Source organism: Tursiops truncatus, chromosome 18, assembly GCF_011762595.2.
Source record: "Tursiops truncatus isolate mTurTru1 chromosome 18, mTurTru1.mat.Y, whole genome shotgun sequence".
Lineage (NCBI taxonomy): Eukaryota > Metazoa > Chordata > Mammalia > Artiodactyla > Delphinidae > Tursiops > Tursiops truncatus.
This window is the reverse complement of record NC_047051.1, coordinates 4,370,657-4,392,178: the sequence shown is the minus strand read 5'-3', so window position 1 is coordinate 4,392,178 and position 21,522 is coordinate 4,370,657. Positions and strand designations below refer to the sequence as shown.

At 45.3% G+C, this 21,522-nt stretch overlaps 1 protein-coding gene across 3 annotated transcripts in view; it reads right to left on the bottom strand.

The window, feature by feature from the left end:
• Positions 1–21,522, bottom strand: part of WASF3 (WASP family member 3) — a 90,194-nt gene that overhangs the window by 54,753 nt on the left and 13,919 nt on the right. For all 3 annotated transcript variants that reach the window (XM_033843700.2, XM_073794987.1, XM_073794988.1), the window contains exon 2: positions 1,527–1,621. The gene's annotated coding sequence lies outside the window, so the exon portion shown is untranslated. The remainder of the gene's footprint in view (positions 1–1,526; positions 1,622–21,522) is intronic.

Below are 21,522 nucleotides of genomic sequence, written 5' to 3'. Positions count from 1 at the left end.
TTTAATTTGCTCTTTGCCTTCTAGTTTCTTTTCTTTTTTTAATTAATTTTTTTGAAGTATAGTTGACTTACAATGTTGTGTTGATTTCTGCTATACAGCAAAGTGATTCAGTTATAAATATATATATTCTTTTTCATATTCTTTTCCATTATGGTTTATTACAGAATATTGAATATAGTTCCCTGCCTTCTAATTTATTTTCTTTTCTAACATCTTTATTGGAGTATAATTGATTTACAATGGTGTGTTAGTTTCTGCTGTATAACAAGGTGAATCAGTTATACATATACATACATCCCCATATCTCCTCCCTCTTGCGTCTCCCTCTAACCCTCCCTATCCCACCCTCTAGGTGGATATAAAGCACTGAGCTGATAAAGTAAAAGTTTATACTATTGTTTCAAAACTTCTGTTTTCTAATATAAGCCTTTAACACTATAAATTTCCCTTTGAAGTACTGCTTTAGGCACATCCCATAAATCTTGATATGTTATATTTTCATTTTCATTCAAGATATTTTCTGATTTCCCTTGTGACCTCCCCTTTGACCCGTGGGATCTTTATAATGTGATGTTTAATTTCAAAATATCTGGTGATTTCCCAAACATCTGATACTGATTTCTAGCTTAATTCTGCTGTGGTCAAAGAATTCAGACATACTCCTGGAAAATTACCTGTAACATGAAAGTATGGGAATCAACATCAGTTTTTTGACAGGAAGTTACTGGAGTGCCAAGGTCAAGGTGAGGCAGGATTAGAGGTCAAGGCTTCTGGCGTGCCCCACACACAGATATCAAGAGTAATACGTTCTCTCTCAATACCAACTCAGAACCAAGACTTGTTATTCTCCCTCTACCCTTAATGCAAAAAAGGACAATTCCACAAACATCAAGTGATTTTTTTCACTCTGTAAAGCAGGCAAGACAGACGGCAGAATTTTGTACAGAAGGAAAGTGAGGTTCCGAGCAGGACCTGCCTTCCTAGTACACCATCCTCGTTACTCGAGGCATTCCTCAAAGATAGGGAAATACAGGTCATTTAAACCCGTAAATAATTCAAAACCTCATTTGAGCCACTGTTGGAATCACCACTTCACTTCAGAGTGAGTTACAGTAACACCTGAGGAGGTTTAAGTCTTATCATCGTGGCTTCTCATACCCACTCGTTATTAACAAGATCCAAAAAATAATGAACTGGTTAAACGTCAGGAAACAGAAAGTAAATGGGCAAGATATATAGGGGGGGAAATGAGACCCCAGTTTAATGAGTCAAAAACTGCATATGCATACTTGTTCACGTAAAAATTAATAGGAAATGAATATATCAAATGATAGTTTTTCTCTTTCAACCTCTCACTGTTGATTAGGACCAAAAGCTCTAAAATATTATCTGCTGTTAATATTTATAGATTAAAATATATTGATATTTTGAAACACTAACATATTTTATCCTACTCCATTTCAAATTCTAAACTATAATGTTATAGAAATTAAACGGCTTTAAGGGTAAAAGGCACACAGTCTTACCGTGTAACTGTTGACTTATGGGTTGCAGAAATGTCGCTCAGGTAGCATCACCACTTTGGCTCAGATATCAGTAGTAACAGCAATCAAAATTAAAACTAAGAAGAAAGAAAAAAAAAAAATTCAGTACCGGCAAGCAAAATGCATTCACGTCTCCAAGAAAGTCTTAAATTCAAATTTCACGTTCCAATAATTTCGTCAAGGGAGCTCTAGTCCCAGAACTGGTTCTTTTTAGTTAGTTTAAGCAGGGAGCTAATGAGGAATGTGAATTCTGGTATAATTCCCACTCTCTATCCCGGAATAAGCTCTGAAATTAACTTCAAGGTATCTAGTAAATAACAGCCGAAGGGAAGAAAAACAAAAAAGCCCAGTATACCACAGGTCTATTCAACTGAACTGCTTACACACATTTTAGGTTTGTGACCGCCCACAATTAACTGAATACAGATCATTTGCATAAGAACACAAGGCAATAAAAATCTTGGTGATCACTTCACAAATATTTTAATAGTACATGTGGGGATAAAACAGTAACGACGACGTAAAACCGGCTGAATTGACCCTAGAAAGTGTTTCCAGGATAACTGATATTAACAGCAAGCCTACAGAGTTATCTGAAGATAAACACTGTTTGTGGTACCAAAAATATAGTACAGTTTCCTACCCAAATAGAGTTACCATTCACTTAGGAGAATACATTTAAGAAACATGTAGAGAACAAGCATTCGTTCATTCGGCAAAACATTTCTAAGCATCTTGCGTAAGCTGGCCCGCCTTTAAACCCTGCAGACACAAAAATGACTGAGAAAACGCCTGCTCACGAAAGAACTGAGTCTTGCAAGGGTGATTGATGTGCGTAGATAATTATAATACAACACAGTAGATTCAGGAAAGAGCAGGGCAGCCCAGAAGTGGGCTGGGGTATAGCAAAAGCTTCGAGAGAGGTCAAGGAAGGGTGGGGGGAGGGGGAAAGGCCGTGCAGGCCCTGGAAAGGAGGGGGTGTGATGTCTGTAGGAAAGGAAAGCAACTTGAAGTCTAGAAGGGACTGTCTGGCTGTGCGTGAGTTGTATGTGGGCCAGTGGATAACGAGAATGTCCACAGTTAAGACTGTCACCATCCTTTTGAAAGTGTGAAAAAAAAATAGGAAGGTCATTCGATAATACTACCCACGTCCTCCTACTTTGCTCAGTTAAAATTAAAAGCAGCACATGATTTTCTCTCCCTTCCTTCGGAGCGGCTGGACAGCACTTGACGATGCAAAATGCAAAAGTGACTCTTTCCTGTCGTTTGCATAAGTGATCATCCTATTTCCAAATACAGAGAAGCATCCCTGGGTTTTAGATTATCCAGGCCAAATTTCACCTGAACCAGATCACCTTATTTGCATGGTTTTGAAAGTAACCAGCACTATGTGACTATACAGCTAACTGTACCTAAGGGCGATCCAAACGTGTGTGCCCTGGACGCCCCTTCACATTCGCAATCACGTGTTAACTCTTCCTTTGGGAAACACAACTATGCATTTTCCCATTTGTGTGAAAGGTTAAGGTTATGTTACTAGTTACCACTTGGTGAATGCCTTACTGAGGACTAAGCAGAGCGCTGAGTCACCTATGAGTAACTTAATCTTCACAAGGCAGGACGGAAAAATGTTGCCCGCCATCAAGCTAGCAGCCGCTGCAGCTGCCCTGATGGTGCGCCCTGAGGGGATTCAGGACGGAGAAAAATAGGATACTGGTCCTAGATAGTTAAGATGCACATCTAAGGAAGAATTTCAAAGAGCCCAGACTCTTGCATCTTCCCATACATAGAAAGACACTAAAATCATTAACTTGAGATGTTTGGTTTTTGCGATCGGCAGTCATCTTTAGATGTTCCACTACATGCCCCAACCCCACCCCCCCACCCCCCTCCAGCAAAAACTCCTATCCTGGCTCCCTCCTCACCTCTTTGGAATACTTCCTCAGAGTATCTGAGAGGCTGTTTCCCGGGTTATAGTCCTCGGTAAATTCCCAAATAAAACATAACTCGAAGCATTTATTTAGCTTGTGTGATTTTCTTCAGTCAACACAGGTAACATCTCCATTAAAAAATGAGGAAATTGAGGATCGGAAGGTGACTTGCCCCAGCCGACACAGCTTGGAAGAGGCAGAGCCAGGACAGGGCTGTCTGGCCACCGTCCCTGTTCTTAATTACTGTATCAGATGGCCTCCTCTGGACGTGCATACGTGCCTTTTTCTTTCCTACTGAGCTGATGACCCGTCTAACCTAAGTCAGGAACCACGAAGGTCTTGAAGAGTTAACTGGACTCTGTGAATGTGCTGCCTTACTTTACAGGGGAAAAGCGCATGTTGAACTCCTCTGAAGGTACAGGTTAAGGTTGTTAAGTGTGAAACGCAGCACCTCTACTAAGAGGTGTTGCATTAGCACAGGGAAACACGTTTATATGAAGCACCAGGATTTACATGGTTTCTGTCCTGGCTAAGCCCTGGCCATGGTGCTGAACGTGCCACTCCGGCTGCACCTGGGAGCACAGCCACCCTGAACTTCCTGCCAACTGGCTTGCACCTGTGATGCTCCCCTGCCACGAACGCCTCTCCTCGTGTGGCTTCCGTGCATCCAAATTGGCTCCAGTCTTTACAGCGCAACCTGTGGAGCCTCCTCCACCCACCGTTCCTCCCTCTATCAGTTTAATAAACACTTGCCTGCTGTGGTGATGTGTCAGGCTTCATGTGCCCCGACCCTGGACAGCCAAAACCCAAGCCTGCACCCCCAAGAACCTCTTGATCCCCCAGAAGAAAGGCTGTATCAACAAGGAATTGGTATTCAGTGTGACAACTTTGTGTGCGTGGTACCGAGAGCGGGGGGGGGGAGGGGCGGGGGGCAGCCGGGGGGGGGGTGGGCAGGGAGGCTTCACAGCTCTGGTAACACCATGGCCTTAATTCAGATGACAGATGACCCAGACCTACAATAGATGGGAGAATTTATGAATGGGAATGAACTTGGGAGAGGTAGGCACTGAGTGCTAGAGCGGATGGTCACCGAGGGGTCTCGGGGGTGGAGCCCAGGAGCAGAGGCGGGAATGCCAGGCTCAGCCCCCCGCAGTGATGGGCGTGTTCCACACGTGGACGCCGGCCCATGTGGTGGGCCCAGTCACAGAGAGCACTCGACCGACCACTTTACCTGTGCCAAGTGTGACTGAGGGACTGAGTTTTCCATTTTCTTTCTTTTTAATTAATATTGATTTGAAGAGCAATACGTGGCTAGTGGCTACGGGACTGAACAGTGCAGCTCTTAACATTGCAGACTCGAGATTCTGAGCTGAGGGGTTGTCACCAGACCTGGGAAAAGGATCCCCAAGAGAAAGGGACGCGGACACGCAAATATTTGTTGAATAGATGGACGAACAGGCCAACGGACAGAGTAACAAAGTGGGTGGTCTTAAAGGGTTCCTCCCTTTAAAATCCCATCAAGAGGTGCGTGTCCTCGCCATTCGGGTCTCGAGTGATGCCCTCAACGTGGCAGCATCCACACGTACTCATGCTGGCTCCAGGTCGCAGCCTCATCCTTAAAACACTACTGCTACCTTACAATTCCCTGCACTACGAATTCCTCATACTCTGAAGAAAGCAAAAGAGAGACAGAGAAAAGGGGGGGAAAGGAAAAGCTATATTTCTGAAACCATAATTTAGAAAACAATCATAGATTAAAGATAATCAGTGAAGCCAGGATAAACTGCTATCTAGTAAAATATGTTATTTTCTAAAAACATGAAAGGAAGCAGGGAGGGGAGAGGAGTAGCAGCTTTACCATGAGGTCAGGTAATTTCAAATACATTACAGACCCTTCAGCTCCTAAGCAGTTCAGCTGACATTTGGTCTACACTCTTCTGTACTCTGATGAGAGAAAAGACTGAATTTACTCATGAAATACCTTATTTTGTTCTAGAGAGCATTTTAAAAGGTCAATGATAATAAAGTTTTTCCTAGGAATATGCCCTTTCCTCTTTGTTACCTACAACATCCAAAGTCAACATGAAAGAAAGAACTCTGTGACATGAAAACATTTAACCTGAGAACAGGTTGTGTCTAAGTAACTCACTGGTAATCTGCCAATATTACCCTAATCTGATTGTATTAGGATTTGTGTACTATTTTGGTCCTTGCCATCTCACCTAAGCTTCTGAATTCCAGCTTTCCAGAAATGGGAAGCCGCGTACATACAACACACACACGTGGTCCAGGATAGCAGTTTCTGCACTGCATTCCGGGGCCACCTTCTTCACCTGGCTCAGATTCTAAGTTCCTCTCCATCCAGGAGGTCGTGTCATCAACGTTCTTCACTATGCACAGAGCAAGCTCTACTTACAAGACTGTTAGACACTCTGCAACGTGCAGACTCCACTATCTTCAGAGAAACACTCATCAGCACGCCTAACGGGAATGTTTTCAGCCAGAAGCGCGTCCAACAACACGACAAAACAGCAACCTCCGTGCTGCCTTGCCCGGCCTCTCAGTCGGTTACCTGAGCTTCAATTCCCACGGCTAGAACTGCCCTGCATCACTTAGATCAGAGCCACAAGGAACACACGTAGCTGGCCCCGCAGTTCACCTCAACGCGTAAGTGAGCTCTCACGTAGGAGGGATGAGGAGTAAGACACGGTCCTGGTGCCCAGAGAGCTTTACCTGCTGAGGAAGGATGTCTGTGTGTGTGTGTGCGCGCGTGTACCCGTAAAGCAAGCAGCAGCAGGAGCACTGCTGCACACAGCACAGCAGCCACGCCAGTCGACACGGACTGAGCCCCTACATATAAGCCCCTTCCCAGCTAGGGGCACATTCAGTTAACAATTAATAAAACCACGTTCATTATTCGATGAGGGTGCAAATGAAAAATTCTCCCAGTATTTTTTTTTTTGCGGTACGCGGGCCTCTCACTGCTGTGGCCTCTCCCGTTGCGGAGCACAGGCTCCGGACGCGCAGGCTCAGCGGCCATGGCTCACGGGCCCAGCCGCTCCGCGGCATGTGGGATCCTCCCGGACCGGGGCACAAACCCGCGTCCCCTGCATCGGCAGGCGGACTCTCAACCACTGCGCCACCAGGGAAGCCCTAATTCTCCCAGTTTTAAGTAATTTGTTCATTTAAAAAGTATGTACCACAGACCTAAATACTAGCGTCATAAAACAATAGTTTCTTCCCCTTAACCTGATGAACAGTAACTACCTAGTGAAATAGGAAGACAAAATGATCAATTCTTGATATAACATGGCTGTGCAGAGAGCCACAGCTGGCCCATACCTCTGGGCTAGCGGTCCCCGGCCAGAGAATCGAATAACGCAGATCAGGATCTGGGCCACATCAACCGCCCATGATCTATTCAGACACTTAGTTCCTTTCTACAATACAGGAGCAACGCAGCCATGAGTCAGGCAGCCCGGACACGACATCCAGAAAGACAGCACACCGAGGTCCGAAAGTGCCAAGTGGCAAGAGAGATTGTGCCCGGTGTCGTGGGAGGAAAGGACCAATGCCGGCTTCAATAAACAAGACTTACAATGTGCGTGCGGAGCAAAGCGACACCGAGAGACTGACTCCTGTCCTCCGAAACGCACAGAGGATGCGAGGTTAACATAAAGACAAGCGCTACCTCACCACCTAAACATGAAGACATCACGAGGGGGTCCAGAAGTTCCCAGGTCCAGAGCTTGCTCATAAAATAGAGTGTGTACTGCCCGCCTGGGCAGCTACAGGATACGCGCAGGCCAGAGCTGTAAGGGCCCAGAGACCCACCCGCCGTCCAGTGCCGACTCCCCTCTGCCCCATCCCTGGCTGCTTCTCGTGAACACTGTCCAGGGAGAGGAATGTGTAACCTCTCGTTGAGAACCCAAGCTCTGTATTCGGTTAAAGCCTGTATCTTTAACACTTCAAACCAATGCTCTCTGTTCTGCCCTCTGAAACCAGAGAATCTACCAAAGCCTTCAACTCTGCAAGCTTCCAAGGGTCTGAAGGCACTCTGGCCTTTCCCAGGTGCTCCAGTCTGCCCTTCACAGGCGCAGGGACAGCAGGGGAGCCGAGGGAAGCAGCACACCCTCTGTTAACGCGGCCCGTCGGCCTGTTCCATCGGCTTTACCTTGGGGTCCCTGACACCGCCGCCCTGCCCCCACAGGGACAGGCCAATTCCTGGGCAGGGTCTGCAAGCTTCCCTCCCATCACTCCTCCCCACACTGCCTTCATGCACACACCCTCCACACCTGCATCTCCCCACACCTGCATCTCTCCACACCTGCATCTCTCCACACCTGCATCTCCCCACACCTGCATCTCCCCTCCCCACACTTGCAGCTCCCCACACCTGCATCTCCCCTCCCCACACGTGCACCTCCCCTCCCCACACTTGCAGCTCCCCACACCTGCATCTCCCCATCCCACACGTGCATCTCCCCACACCGGCCCTCCTGCCCTCTACCTTCTGACCAGCGAGGAGTCACTTCCACCGCAAAGCTCTGCTCAGCTGCCGGCAGAGTCCACCCCCTCCTCTGTGCCCACCAAGTCAGCCAGGCGACACAGGATGCCATGGTGCAGTGGGCTCTCAAGCCAGGATTCAGCTCAAACTGGCCTCCCACTTACACCCTCTAAGGCAGGTTATTTAAGCTTAAATTCCCCGAAATACAACGAGAGCGAGAATCAAAGGAGTGATCCCTGGGACAAGCCTGGCCTCACACGTGGTAACAAGCCCCTGAGAACATCCATCACTGACCCGGCACCACTCCTGCCTGTTGCTCTGGCACTGTGACGGCCCCCAGCGTGGGAAGAGGGTCACCCACGTCCTTATGCCCGCAGGGCTTCACACAGAAAGGAGCTCCGAAGCCTCCCGAACAGTGTTGAGTCCAGAACAAAACAAACAGTGAATCAATAAACGAGCACACAAAAGCCTAAAAGCAAGATGACTGAAGAAGCCCAGATTTAGTTCTGGTCTTACCCGTTTGCCTGGTTACCATCACTGCAACACAAAGTACCGCGCTGCCGCGAGAGCAAAGAACTCAGAGGCGGAAAAGGTTCGGAAATTCACGGTAAACCATCAGTTTTCAAAGCAAAAGTGCATTTTCTAGTTATGTGTCGCTTCTGCCTACCTATGACTGTTAAGCTTTTATAAAATATATATATATATTTTAACACTCATCGCAGAGAGGTCTGGCCCTGCGCCACCACCGGAGTCCTAAAACTGCACTCTTCACTGTCAAAGACCTTTCTCATTTTCTTTTTTTTTAATTCCTGGCTCAATGTTCGGCACACAAGCAACACTCAAAAAACATCGGTCAAATAAGTGAACTTCCTCAAATGACTCGGTTAAAAAAATCATCATGCATCTCCGTGACCTACTTCAGCCAGCAGTGTCCTGCGACCCGGTGCTGGCCCCGTGGTCACCATTTCAAGGGCTGCGCTCCGCCCAGGGAAACGGCAGGAGAACTGGGGTCAACAGAACACCACTTTCAGGGCAACCAAACAGTTAATGAGCTTTTGCGGAATGGGCATAAAAAGATAAAATAATAATAACTTGCACAGGATAAAAATAAGGCTTCCAGCTTGAAGAAAGATTGCTGACTGGGAGCAAGTTTTCAGAAAGCTGTTTAGCAACATTATGGAACAATCCACAACCAGTAAACACAAATGTGGAGTGGGACCAACGGGCAGCAGCACGCCGTTTGCTTTCGCAATATTCACAGGCAGCTGGAGGACGGAAAAAACAAAGGAGCGGCAGGACAGATGCAGGAGACAGAGCGACAGAACTGACCATTGGGGAGGGATGGAGGACAGGCAAACAGGGGGAGGCCTCGGGACCCCTGAACACTTGTTCCAGAGTCCCGCAGATGACAGTTTCAACAAGCTTACCCGTCAAGACATCCCTTCTTAGAAACGGGACACTGTGTCCTCGGCCGAGGTCCTGGCACCCTTCCTGTTGCTTGTGACCCCACAGGGATGACAAGCCAACGATTCCGGAGGGGGCAGGGGATGGCTGAGGATAATAGTCTAAACCCTGAAACAGGTCCAACTCAAGTAAAAAGATTTTCTTGCCTAAACGATGTTATATTTTTCTCTGCTTTAATTACTGAATCCTGTAACTGGAATTTCACCACTGATTCAAAGAGATGCTAAAAATAGTCTGTTCTAGAATGAGGAATGAGAAGCATCGTGTAATTTTGCTACTAAATGGACTCCTGTTTTTTTCACAGCTCAGTAACTTACTCTTCAAATATATTTCCTCTTTTTATTAACCAAAAATGTAAAGCACTTCAGATGCATATTAAACATTAATTTTCAACACTAATTATGTATTTATAAGTTTATAAGTAAAAACTCAGACATACACCAACCTTACTTAAAAACAGTCTCTTTGACTCTTTTCCTCAACATCTAATCATGACCTTCATTAAACACCTCTGACTGCAAGAATACAGTCTCATTTCCATACGATGAATGAACAGAGCTGTGATCCAACAGGCTCCCGCTGCAAATGGCAAATTATTAGTAACACCTCACATTTGAATCCATGGTGCCGTTTACAAAGGGTTTTCACGTAAATCATCTCGTTTAATCTCTACAACAACCCTGCCACAAACAAGCAAGGCAGAAATTACTTTAACCAGCTTACAACTGAGGAAGCAGGCTCTGAGAGTGAAACAGCTTGTAAAGGTGGGACAAGCCCTCACCTACGTCCTGCTCACGCTAAGTCCCACCTCGTATTCCAAACTCAGCCCCTCCTAAGACTCACACAATTCCCATCCTCCAAGTCCAACAGAACTCAGGATGAGCAGAACCCAGGTGACTCCCAGCACCTCTCCTTTCCACTGAGGCTTACGTCCAATGCACAGGCTCTGTCTTCTCAACTCAACTAGAAGCCCTGGAGGGTAAAAATGGAATCTCACGTTTCGTACTGTCTAGAATGATAGCACACACATCACAGGGATACACTGAATTACTGTCATGATGCCACCTGATCATGATGCCATGATCAACATCTCTTGATCAGAGAGTCATCAAGGAGACCAAGGTCTAACTCCAGCACCCCAACGATGGCATGACTCTTGGCTTCGGCCCACCTTCCTAGCTGCAACTAGGTTGGAAAATCCTGGAAGTCTGTCCCAGGCCATCGTAAGTAAATATAAAAGAGGTTTCCTTAGCAATGACTAAAGTTGCCTTACATCTTCAACTGGTTTGAGTCTTTGCTGCTCCCCCACCCCCGTAAACGGTCCCTGGATTCTGACTGTGTGTTGGTTCCTGAGCACCCGGGAACGGGACCCACTGGGTGTCTCCATGGGGTCTATTCGCTTGATGTGCCCCGCCTTGACTCCCATATTCACCTGGCTTCTGTTCCCGCCAGGACCCACAGCTTGAACTTCCAGCCCCACTTGGTTCTCTCGAGCCTGGCTTCCCAGCCCACCCTCACATCAACCACAGTCGGCCCGTGCGGGGACCTGCGGAGCTCTACAACTGACCGAGAGAGGGGTCCAGCCTACGTTTTTATCTTCAGCTTAGACCTGGAGTTCTGCATGTCCACAACTCCTTCAAGAGAAGGACAGACGTAACACAGGTACCAGAGCAGTCACTCTGACTCCCCCCCCAGTGACACAATGTCCTTCCCTCCTCAACCTCAGACTAAACAATATAACAACCTCCTAAAATACCATACAGGCAGCAATCAACATGCTGTCAGATACCAAACAGATCATAACCAAATCAGGATTACTGTTTAGTTTCATTAAATATGCTGAATCTTAAATTTGGACCAAAAAATTATTACATAAATATACAAAAATACTTAGGAAATCTGCACATTATCAGATGGAAACAGCAGATGTAAATGCCGCATGGCAGACGGCTGGGTTTTTTTCCGATCACCATGACGATTTTTACATATTCCAGAATCAAAATCTATTTCAAAGCTTTCTGTGTAATGTTAAACCTGACATAAAGATTACACAAGCAATTCAACAAGTAACATCAGTTATTTTTCTCCCTGAGGAAAGTATAGTAGCAGCCGCTGTAACAAATGGGTCCATAAACGTCCCCCCACAGGTGACCTGTGCGTTCAAACAAGACTGACACACGCAGCTGTCACGTTCAAGTCTCCCGAGCCCCCAGTCATACCTTGTCATGGCTGCGTCTGGGGTGTGGGAGCTGAACGGCTCAGCGCACACAGTGAGAAGGAAGAACACAGCCCACGAGAGGAGACAGAACAAGGGGAATGATTACCGCCCAGAAAGGAAGACAAAATTTCAGTCGCCTGTGGAGAGTAACTCATGACCACTGAATAAACAGGAAAAGGGAAGGACTGAGAATCACTCCCCCACCTCCAACCTTAATCTGTCTCAAAAGGGAGCAGAGGGCTTCCCTGGTGGCGCAGCGGTTGAGAGTCCGCCTGCCGATGCAGGGGGCACAGGTTCGTGCCCCGGTCCGGGAAGATCCCACATGCCGTGGAGCGGCTGGGCCCGTGAGCCATGGCCGCTGAGCCTGCGCGTCCGGAGCCTGTGCTCCGCAACGGGAGAGGCCACAACGGTGAGAGGCCCGTGTACCGCAAAAAAAAAAAAGAAAGAAAAAAGAAAAGAAAAAAACTAACAAACAAAAAAAAGGGAGCAGAGCAGGGGAGAGCAGGTCGCAATGGAAAGACAATAATTACACGCTTGGAGGTGGAGAACTGACGTGCAGGGGACCTCCAGATCACCAGTGAACGCAGAGCTGAGGCTGGAAAGAGAAGTCACAAGCCTCCAGCACTGCTGTAATTGAGGGAATGGAACAGAGACATAACAGATGGCAAGGCCAAGGGGAATGAACACGAGATGGGGAGAAAATGGCATCAGAGACCAAATTCCAGGGAAAAGGGGATCTCCTAAAATGTCAGTGGGGGCATAAATTGTGCCACTTTTGTTGTCAGTATGTGTTAAGAGCCTTAAATTATTTAAATTATTTAAACTACTAATTCTTTAGCAACATATCCTAAAGGAATAAACACAAATATGGGCAAAGATTTATACATAAAGTTGTTCCCCTTAGTGTTACTTGTGATAACAAAACACAAGAGAAACTAAATATGCCAAACAAAAGAATTAATTTAAAGTAAATTATGCTAGATCTATAAAATAAATTATTATGCAATACCTACGTTGCATTTTAGAAGACTTTTAAATTATGTGATAAAAGTCTTATGACATGAGATTACATGCGAAAGCATACAAAATAGTATATACAGTATTTACTTATGAAAGAATTATTTGTTGAATACCTTCTATGTACTAGCACCTAGGTACTGGGGAGAAAATGCAATAAAAGAAATAAGTCCTTATTTCTGTGGAGCATGGATTCTACTGGTAAGTGTCCCAGAAAGGGTAAATAAATAAATCTGCAAGAGAACCTCATAGGAAATAAATGCTAACAAGGCAAACGTAACAGGTGATGTAAAAAGAATACTATCAACTATAAAAAGTACCTGAAATTGACTTAAAATAAATAAACTGCAAGATTAATAGTAAAAAATAATGTCAACTGAAAACCAAAAGCAAATTTCAGGTGGCTTAACAAATGGTCTAGAAAAAGAAAGGTGGCATTGTTATAACCGGAGAGTGCCCGGGCCCTTTATGGTTTACCCTTCAGCATCCCCAGGAGGCAGAACTTACAAGCTCTCCCCTTTCTCAACCTCAAACCTAAAAATCAGGAAGTGCACGAAAGCAGCCTGGCTACGGAGGCCTGTGCCCCCGCTGGACTGCTCTGGACCAAAACGATCTCCTCCGTAATTTCACAAGAGAAGTGATCCTTCCAAACACAAGCTAGGACGGTATTTGGTACCTTTCCATTTTCACGACAGATCAACCCCCCCTCCAACACACACACACACACACACACACACACACACACACTCACTTACCTAAGTTTGTTCATTCATTCATTGAACCAATATTATAGGGCAGGGACTCCCTCAAAATCACAACATCCCCTATAGAAACCAAGGACCAGTTCCCCAAATGCAAAATGTTCCATTCCTTAAGCATTTGTGAAAACACTAAACTGAAGGAAAGCACTGAGAATACTGACGCGAGCTGTACAACATCTTACACAAACGCTCTGAAAAATAATGCGTCTATACTTAAAACACATGCACAACTCGGATGACATTTATCCTCCAAACAATTACTCTTCAGCAGATAACTGGTAAGAATGTCCTCATAGTAGGTATGGAGAAATTGAGAAAACATTGTAAAGTAAAAATACTATATAATTCCATGAGGAAAACTACTGCAAAAAGCCACACAAATATTCCCTGTATTCTGGAATATTTCCTGAAAAGTAAGATTTAAATGCATACTAATTACTTATATTTTTAAAAAGTCAAGTTTCAGAATGAGATATTATATTATGGAGGTTGGTTAAATAAAGCATTTTGCAGAGGTAGGTGACATCATAAACTTCATTAAAACCATAATACAGGAAAGCTTATCCTATGGAGATCAGGCAAAGCCCGGAGCAATCTAGAATCACTCTGACGTAGGAAGCAAAAGAGAAAACCAACTTCCTCTTTCCTTCTAGGTCCTTCTAAGCTACTCCCTGATAAATATTTCCTTCCATCAGGCGGTCAGCCACCCACCCTGAAGAAGCAGCTGAGCACACTGGGGGTTAATGCAGAACACAAGGGCCCACAGCTCAGTCCCTGGACCTTTGCTCTCCTCCATCACAGCCCCTCCTCTCAGATCTCATCCAGTCCAGACAACCGCCAAGTTCACATCACCAGACCAGACCACTGCCCTGAATTTCAAAACAGTGCCCTCGCTCTGCTCCCTGCTCTCACCTATGGCTCCGCCAAGCCCCCCAGCCTGGTCTCCACTTCTCACCTTGACTCTGCTGGCCCCAACCTGATCTCCCACCTCCACCCTTGGCTCCCAATAGCCTGTTCTCCACTCGGGAGCCAGAGCAATTCTGTCAACAGGCAAGTCGGATCCTGTGTCTCCTGGATTTGAAACTCTCTCAGGGCTGGTCACCTCACTCCGACAGTACACGGAGCGTGACAGGGAGTCAACAGCTAGCTGCTGGGAGTTTGCGTGGCATTTCATTCCTACTTTTTATACAGAAGACACTAGAGAATTGTGAGATTATCAGACTTCTGATGTATTTATTTGGAACGTTTCTTGGGTGATCTCATCTAGTAACCTCATCTATATCTGCCTGTACTTACCTCCCAGCCAGATCACCTTCCACGAGTAGATTTTTAGGGGATATTTCTGGTTTAAGATCTACATTTAAAGCTGAGATCTGTAGGGAGAAAGACATTTTCAAAGAATCATCAATTCTCCACCTTACGCCTCCTTTTAGTGTTTTCCTCAAATAAAAAAGGTCAACATTCCAAAAAAATGACTGAAGCAGAAGTAAATACCACGTTACATCTTTCTACAGAGAGAGGCGGCAACCTCACCAGTACAGAAACCATTAAAAACAGGTATCAGGTGGTTTACCCTTTTTTTTCTGAATATGATTAAATGGGGAGGGGAGACCTTCTCAGCAGAGGATCACGGATAAGAAATGAACAGGATGGAAACCAAGCACCCCGGCCTACGGCCAAGAATACCCTGACAGCGTCTTGTTGCTGCGCTACTCAGACAGGGCCCTTCAGCGTCAGTTTCCCCAAAGGAACTGGGTTCATTCACAGGGGGAGGGAAAGTTACACACACAAGAACAAAGGCATGTTTACATTTTCCATTCACTCCTGTAACCTGAGCTGATGAGGTCACATCCGCTGGCACTGGGGGTAGGCGAGGGGGGGGGGCAGTCAAGGAACTAATGCAGAAACAGGACACTGCTTTGCTCCAATTCAGTATAAGAGGCACGACAACAGTGCTCGCGGATGCTAAAATCTAAAGAAACATCTAAGCCACGAGACTCTGTGTTCAAGACAATCCAAAGCACGAGGTCTAACGTTCTCTCGGAGGGAGAAGGTTCACTCCAACCCAACCTCCACCAACGGGACTGTTTTTAATTTAATTTCAAGAGAGGTACACACATAAATTTGCCCAGCTCTGTGGCGCTTTGGAGAAATAACAAAAGGGAAGATTTAAATACCAGATATAGCAAAATCATTCCCTAAGTATTATCGTGGTACCGAGTTTCCTGTTAGAATTCTATTAATGCTGAAGCAGCCACCCCTCCTACACATCCATCTATGGACAGCGCTGCGCCAGGCTGGAATCTCTGACCTTCACGGAATTTTGTCACTTGAGACATCAGGAACTGTCTAGACCAGCAGTCCCCAACCTTTCTTCCACCGGTTTCGTGGAAGACAATTTTTCCACGGACAGGGGCTGCGGTACGGTTTCCGGACCTTTCAAGCACATTACGTTTATTGTGCACTTTATTTCTATTATTATTACATTGTAATATATAATGAAATAATTATACAACTCACCATAATGCTGACAGGAGGCGGAGCTCAGGAGGTAATGGGAGCGACGGGGAGCGGCTGTGGATACAGATGAAGCTTCGCTCGCTCGCCCGCTGCTAATCTCCTGCTGTGCGGCCTGGTTCCTAACAGGCCACGGACCACTACGGGTCCGTGGCCCGGGCGTTGGGGGCCCCTGGTCTAGACCATACAGCTCCTGAGGCCCACTGGGCTCAATGTGTGGTCTACCGATGCACCCATCACAGCGGTTCCCACCAGACACGCTGCTCCCCCATCACTTCCTTCTGGGCTTTGCTGGCACCTGCCCACTCCCTCTGCCCGAGGCAGTCTCGAGATGAACCATTCCTAGTGCTATATTTGATGCCTGATGGAACAAGCTGAAACTTCTCCCAAACGATTCCTCTAACAAAACAGAAGACTCCCTGCAGCCCAGAGATTCAGCTGAACAAAAACAGAAGAGAACCACGTCACACTCCATCCAGCGATTAACAGAAAAGCAGGCGTGAAGAAACGCCCGACCTCGAGTGACATCCATATACGCGAATGAAAGCCGCGATGCCATACACTCTTTTCACTTACCGTATCAGCAAGGACTGAAACACGAAAACCCCCGTGTTGGCCAGGCTGGGGTTCCTCAGGCACTCTGACACTTCACCGGCACAAGCAGAAGCTATAAATGAGGCTCTTTTTAGACTGCAAAGGGTGCCCAGGATCAAATTAGAATCTAAGGGAAAAAATATGTATTTCCCAAAAGGTAGTCTGTGATTGACAGCTGACAAAGAAGTCAGTTTGGGATGCTGTTTAACGCTGGCGGAAACCAGAAGGGTTAGCGTGACACCCCCCACTCCCCACACTTCCTGGCCACGCGGTGACCAGGACGGACACAACCCAAAACGGGCCAGTCGGCTTCCCTCCCAGGAACGGGGATCTGAGAGCCCAATTCTGGTGGAGTCTCATCACGTGAGCTGGAACGAAGGAAACTGAACTCACATCGAGAGCTTCATCTAAAGAAGTCCCGAGTTCCTGGCATATTCTCTTCCTGCTTAGCACACAAACGGCATCTGGATTCAGTGAACCGACTTTCACTTTGAGTTTTTCAAATTTATACTCTAGGATTATTTTCTGCTTATGTCCTCGTTTTTCCTAAACTCCGATTTCAACCAGTTTATTTGACGACCATATTGACTTCCTGTTTAAGAGCATGATGAGCTATGTTTCTTAAACAGACTGGGTCTGGTGCAGCTAGATTCAACAAATCCCCAAACTCCCCCTCCGCTTCAGAGTATTATTCTGATAGGATTATAGGATTTCTGGTCAATTTTTTGAGGTTTTTTTTTTTTTTTAAGTCCTATAACAATTTTAAAATCAACGAATCCTGAAAGTAATTTTCCAAAGGGGGCAAAAAAAGAATTATCGTCTCCTCATTTTTAAAACTCACTTTAATTTCATGGTAACTGCCGTTCGCCAACAGATGAAGGCCAATTTTCTCTCATCATTTGTTCCATTATTTTCCAACCTGTTACAGAATTCTACAGACTATAGATGCGATGTGCCCTTCAAAATGTGAAGTCTGACTTTAGAAAATTAACATAGCCTGGCTTGTCTTCTCCCATAATCATTCGTCCAGGGCTCTCCCCCAACCTCACAATGAACACTCAGAAAGGGAAGAAGATATATACGTACTTATTTCAATCATAATAGTCAACTATGACAACACAAAGAATTCAAGCTTTCAAAGCACTTAATTCTGCTGAAGATGCAATCATGTTACATGCTTCGAAAATAACGCACTCCCCCATCCTGTTTTTAGAGAACTTTGAAAATCTAGACAATATGCTTCCTTTCAAAACACCAACTGCTTCCAGAGAAAAAGAAAGAAACAGACAAATGATCTTGCCAAGAACAATCTCTGCAGTTTCTCTTGGTAGAGTAGCCCTTTCAGTGGCTACAAAGATTTAAATTCAATCCTTGATTGGATTGATGATATACCACCTTTCATTTACTTAGAACTGGATTTTAGAACAAAAAAGAGCTTAGAGTACTCTAATTCAGTTGTTTCCAACTTTTGCAAGGACGAGGACCCCTCTGTGATGCTAAAAAATGTTAAGGACTCTTACAATAGCTGTGTCTAGTGATTGAGAAAGTAAAGAAGAAAACCATGAGTGCACAGTAATTCTTTAACAGCCACCTGCACACACCTGTAAAATAGTAACACATGAATCTAATTCTTCTTTCTTATTACAGAGCCAGTTAACGTCAGAACTGAGTCTCAAAACAAGTCTCCAGACTTACGACACAGATGGGGTTCTAAGATTCCAGAGCGTCACTCAGCACAGAGGAAGGTTTTCTCTAAGTATCCCCAACAATCCGCTTAGGAAGAAGACAAAGCGATCTTCAAGTTCTTACGGGAAAACAAGCAAAGATCCGGAATTCTGAAAAAGAAGACTAAAGAGTAGAGGGCATCCCTGTCGGCCACTGAGGCGCTGTACAGCTACAGTGACTAATCAGTGTGCCTCAGTGTGCCGCTGAAACGCAGAAATGACTCCTAACACCTCGGAACGCAGTATAAAATGGGTGTGGCATTTCGTATCGCTGGAGTAAAGATCATTCATTAAATGCTACTGTAACAATCTATGGGGGGAGGGCAATCAAACGGAGTCCGTCCTTACCGCTCAGGCCAAAAGAAGCTCCAAACGGAACCAACAAAGGACCAGAAGAAACACAGAAGATTTTTTTTTTTCTTAATAATCTTGCAGTGGAGAAGGTCTTGTGAAACATGATTGAACAACAGAAGCCAAACGTTAAACTACTTGAAAGAATCAAATATTACTTCATTACTGAAAATCCAACAAACAAAGCCAACGTCACCCACCGAATGAAGCCCCTCCGGAGCGTTACAATCCTAACCATCAGACAAACCCAGATTCTCTGCCATCCAAGCACAGCACTCCTGTTTGCCATACAATCCCAGATTCCTCAGAAGATAGTTTTAAAACCATGAAAAATTAAATCTCACAGAATCCATGGAAACGACCTCAAACCTTCCTTTCTTGCCTAGGCCTGTGGAGTGAGATTTCTACAGCACCACCCTCAGCTGTGACCTCTACTCACACTAGAAACCATCAGCAACACAGTAAGTCTTTCGTAGGCATTGGGGGCCACAGTTTAACTTCAGCAAAACGTACACGTGGCAAAGCAACAGGCATTTTTTCAGAGTAAGTCTGCTCTGGGATGTATGGTCTGACAGTCAGCATGCAGACTCAGCAGTGAATGCTCACCTAGTTTACAATGTCAACAGACACTACTGGGCGCCTGTTGCATGTTAGCCAAGCTCTAAGATGAAGAAGAACCAGTCTTCTGCCTTCCAGAAGCTTACCATCTAAGTTATCCGCGAAACAAACCGTGAGGAACGGATGTCCTTATCGACAGCAGCAACATATGTTTCAATCTTCGTATTTCCCCACGTGACTGAATAAAGCAAAATTACAGTTATCTAATGTATTACTTATAAGCAAATCCCTTCTAACCATGGGATTTTTAAACAATTAGTTTACGGGTATACCTAAGTGACTCGGCCCCCAAACCGGAAGGCACCACGGAACAGCCCGTCAGCTGAGCGGGTGCTCCATCTGCAGGGAAATGTAAACAGCTGCTATTTAAACTCAGTCATCATTCAGTATCATATTGGTCCAGAAACCAGGCAATTTTTACCTCTTGTGGACTTTTCCCCTTTATCCCTATCTGGTATTCCACCAAGTTCTCATCCATTCATTCTTTCTCTTTGACATGAAAATATTACCTGTTACAATTACGTATTCGCTCACTTCTGTCAATTTTTTCAAAGTTTTTCTTCCTCTTTTGCTTCCCACACTATCGCTTGGGAGGACGTTGTGTATTTCACGATGAAAGCTCTGATTCAGAAGGCATCTGCCCAGCCCCCCCGCCGTCTCTTCCCAGAGGCTGGACGCTACTTCTCCTCCATAACCTTGGCCAAACGGCACCAGCCGTCAGAACTATCAAAGGAGGAACTGTTTTCACTTCGTTCCATTTACAAAGACTTTGAAACAGTTCTGACTCTCTGTAGGATCATCTACAGGGCAATTCTGACTTTGCAAGAGATGCCAAGACCTCTTGTCCTATATGTACCTTCAACACACAGATACTAGCAAGTAAAATTCCTGAATAATTATCTCACGTGTTTCTTTGCCGCCCATGAGTGCTTCCCAGATAACATAAAACGGAAAAATATTTTATAAGTTCCTTATTTTAATTTAAGGAATGACTGAACTCAAGACAAATCATCCTTTTATCTGTTAATTATAAAGAAATGAACCCAATAAGCTATCCTTAATAATCTGTAATAAATAATTCTTTGGTTAACAACCAGACTCTCGATATTCTACGGTGAACATATCAACTACAGATTAGGTTAACAGAGGCCATACAGTCTTAATTCTAGATCCTATGAATACTGTTTCAGAAAAATTATGTTCACTGCCTAGTACTGGAAATTAAAGTCACACTTTTACTCTAAAAATAAGTGCTCTAGAGAAGCACTCTTAGCAAGTATTTCCCGTGAATTATAAGACACCCTCATTTGCCACAGTCAAGGATTTTCATAGTAAGATCTTTAAAATCCTGAGATGTTTCATTTGTATTCCAGCAGAAACCATCAGCCCTCAAGAAAAAGCAAGAGAAAGGCTCCCCATTCTGTTAATTCACTGGTCCCCGGCGACTAAGCCATGATGAAGCACCTTTGCTATAATGCTTGCTGGATCTCCATAATCCTGCAAAACCAAGGGTGTCTTTTTTTTTTTTTCCTGGAAGGGAGGGGGATGGTAGGAGAGCACCAGAGGTACCACTTAAAAGTTAAGAGATTTAAGTGAACACTAGGAAAAAATGCAGCATCTTCCAGGAGGTCAGAGATTCACTGCCCTGAGCCCAAAATGAACTTCACTGAACTGAGTTCTCCGGATCTTTCTGAGCAGATCACCTCCTGGTGAGCCGTGGCTTCTGCCCTCCAAACCTTTTCGGGCTCCTGAGGCAGCACCCACACTCCGGATGCCTGTTACCATCTGCTCCTACTATCTGAGGGGAATGAAACGGTCCTGACACAGCCTCCCGACCACAAAGGCAAATTTCAAGAAAGCAAGAGTGGCTTCACAAGACCGTCACAGCTTTAAGGAGGAAGAAGAGACATTCTACAGATTACAGAAGGATAATTTAAAGACAGCTCCCAAGCCCCAGTACAGTGTGTTTAGGGCCACTTTTCTGAAAAACTGCTCCAAGAAGCAACAAAAACAGGAAATATCATCAAATTCATAACTTTAAAAAAATGCTTTTTAATAGAATAAGGAATTTTTAATGAAAACACCACCTGACATAAAAGAACTGTGCTTGGGTTTGAGGATCCCTGGGCCCTGCTTCCCCCTCACCTGTGCCGACTCTGACTACGACCTTCTCTGCATCTTCTGTGGGACCGTTTTGGGCATAGACAGAATAACAACAGGTGCACAGGAGAAAGGGCCCCCCGCTGCATCAGGTCCTCAGCCAGCACTACCCATTC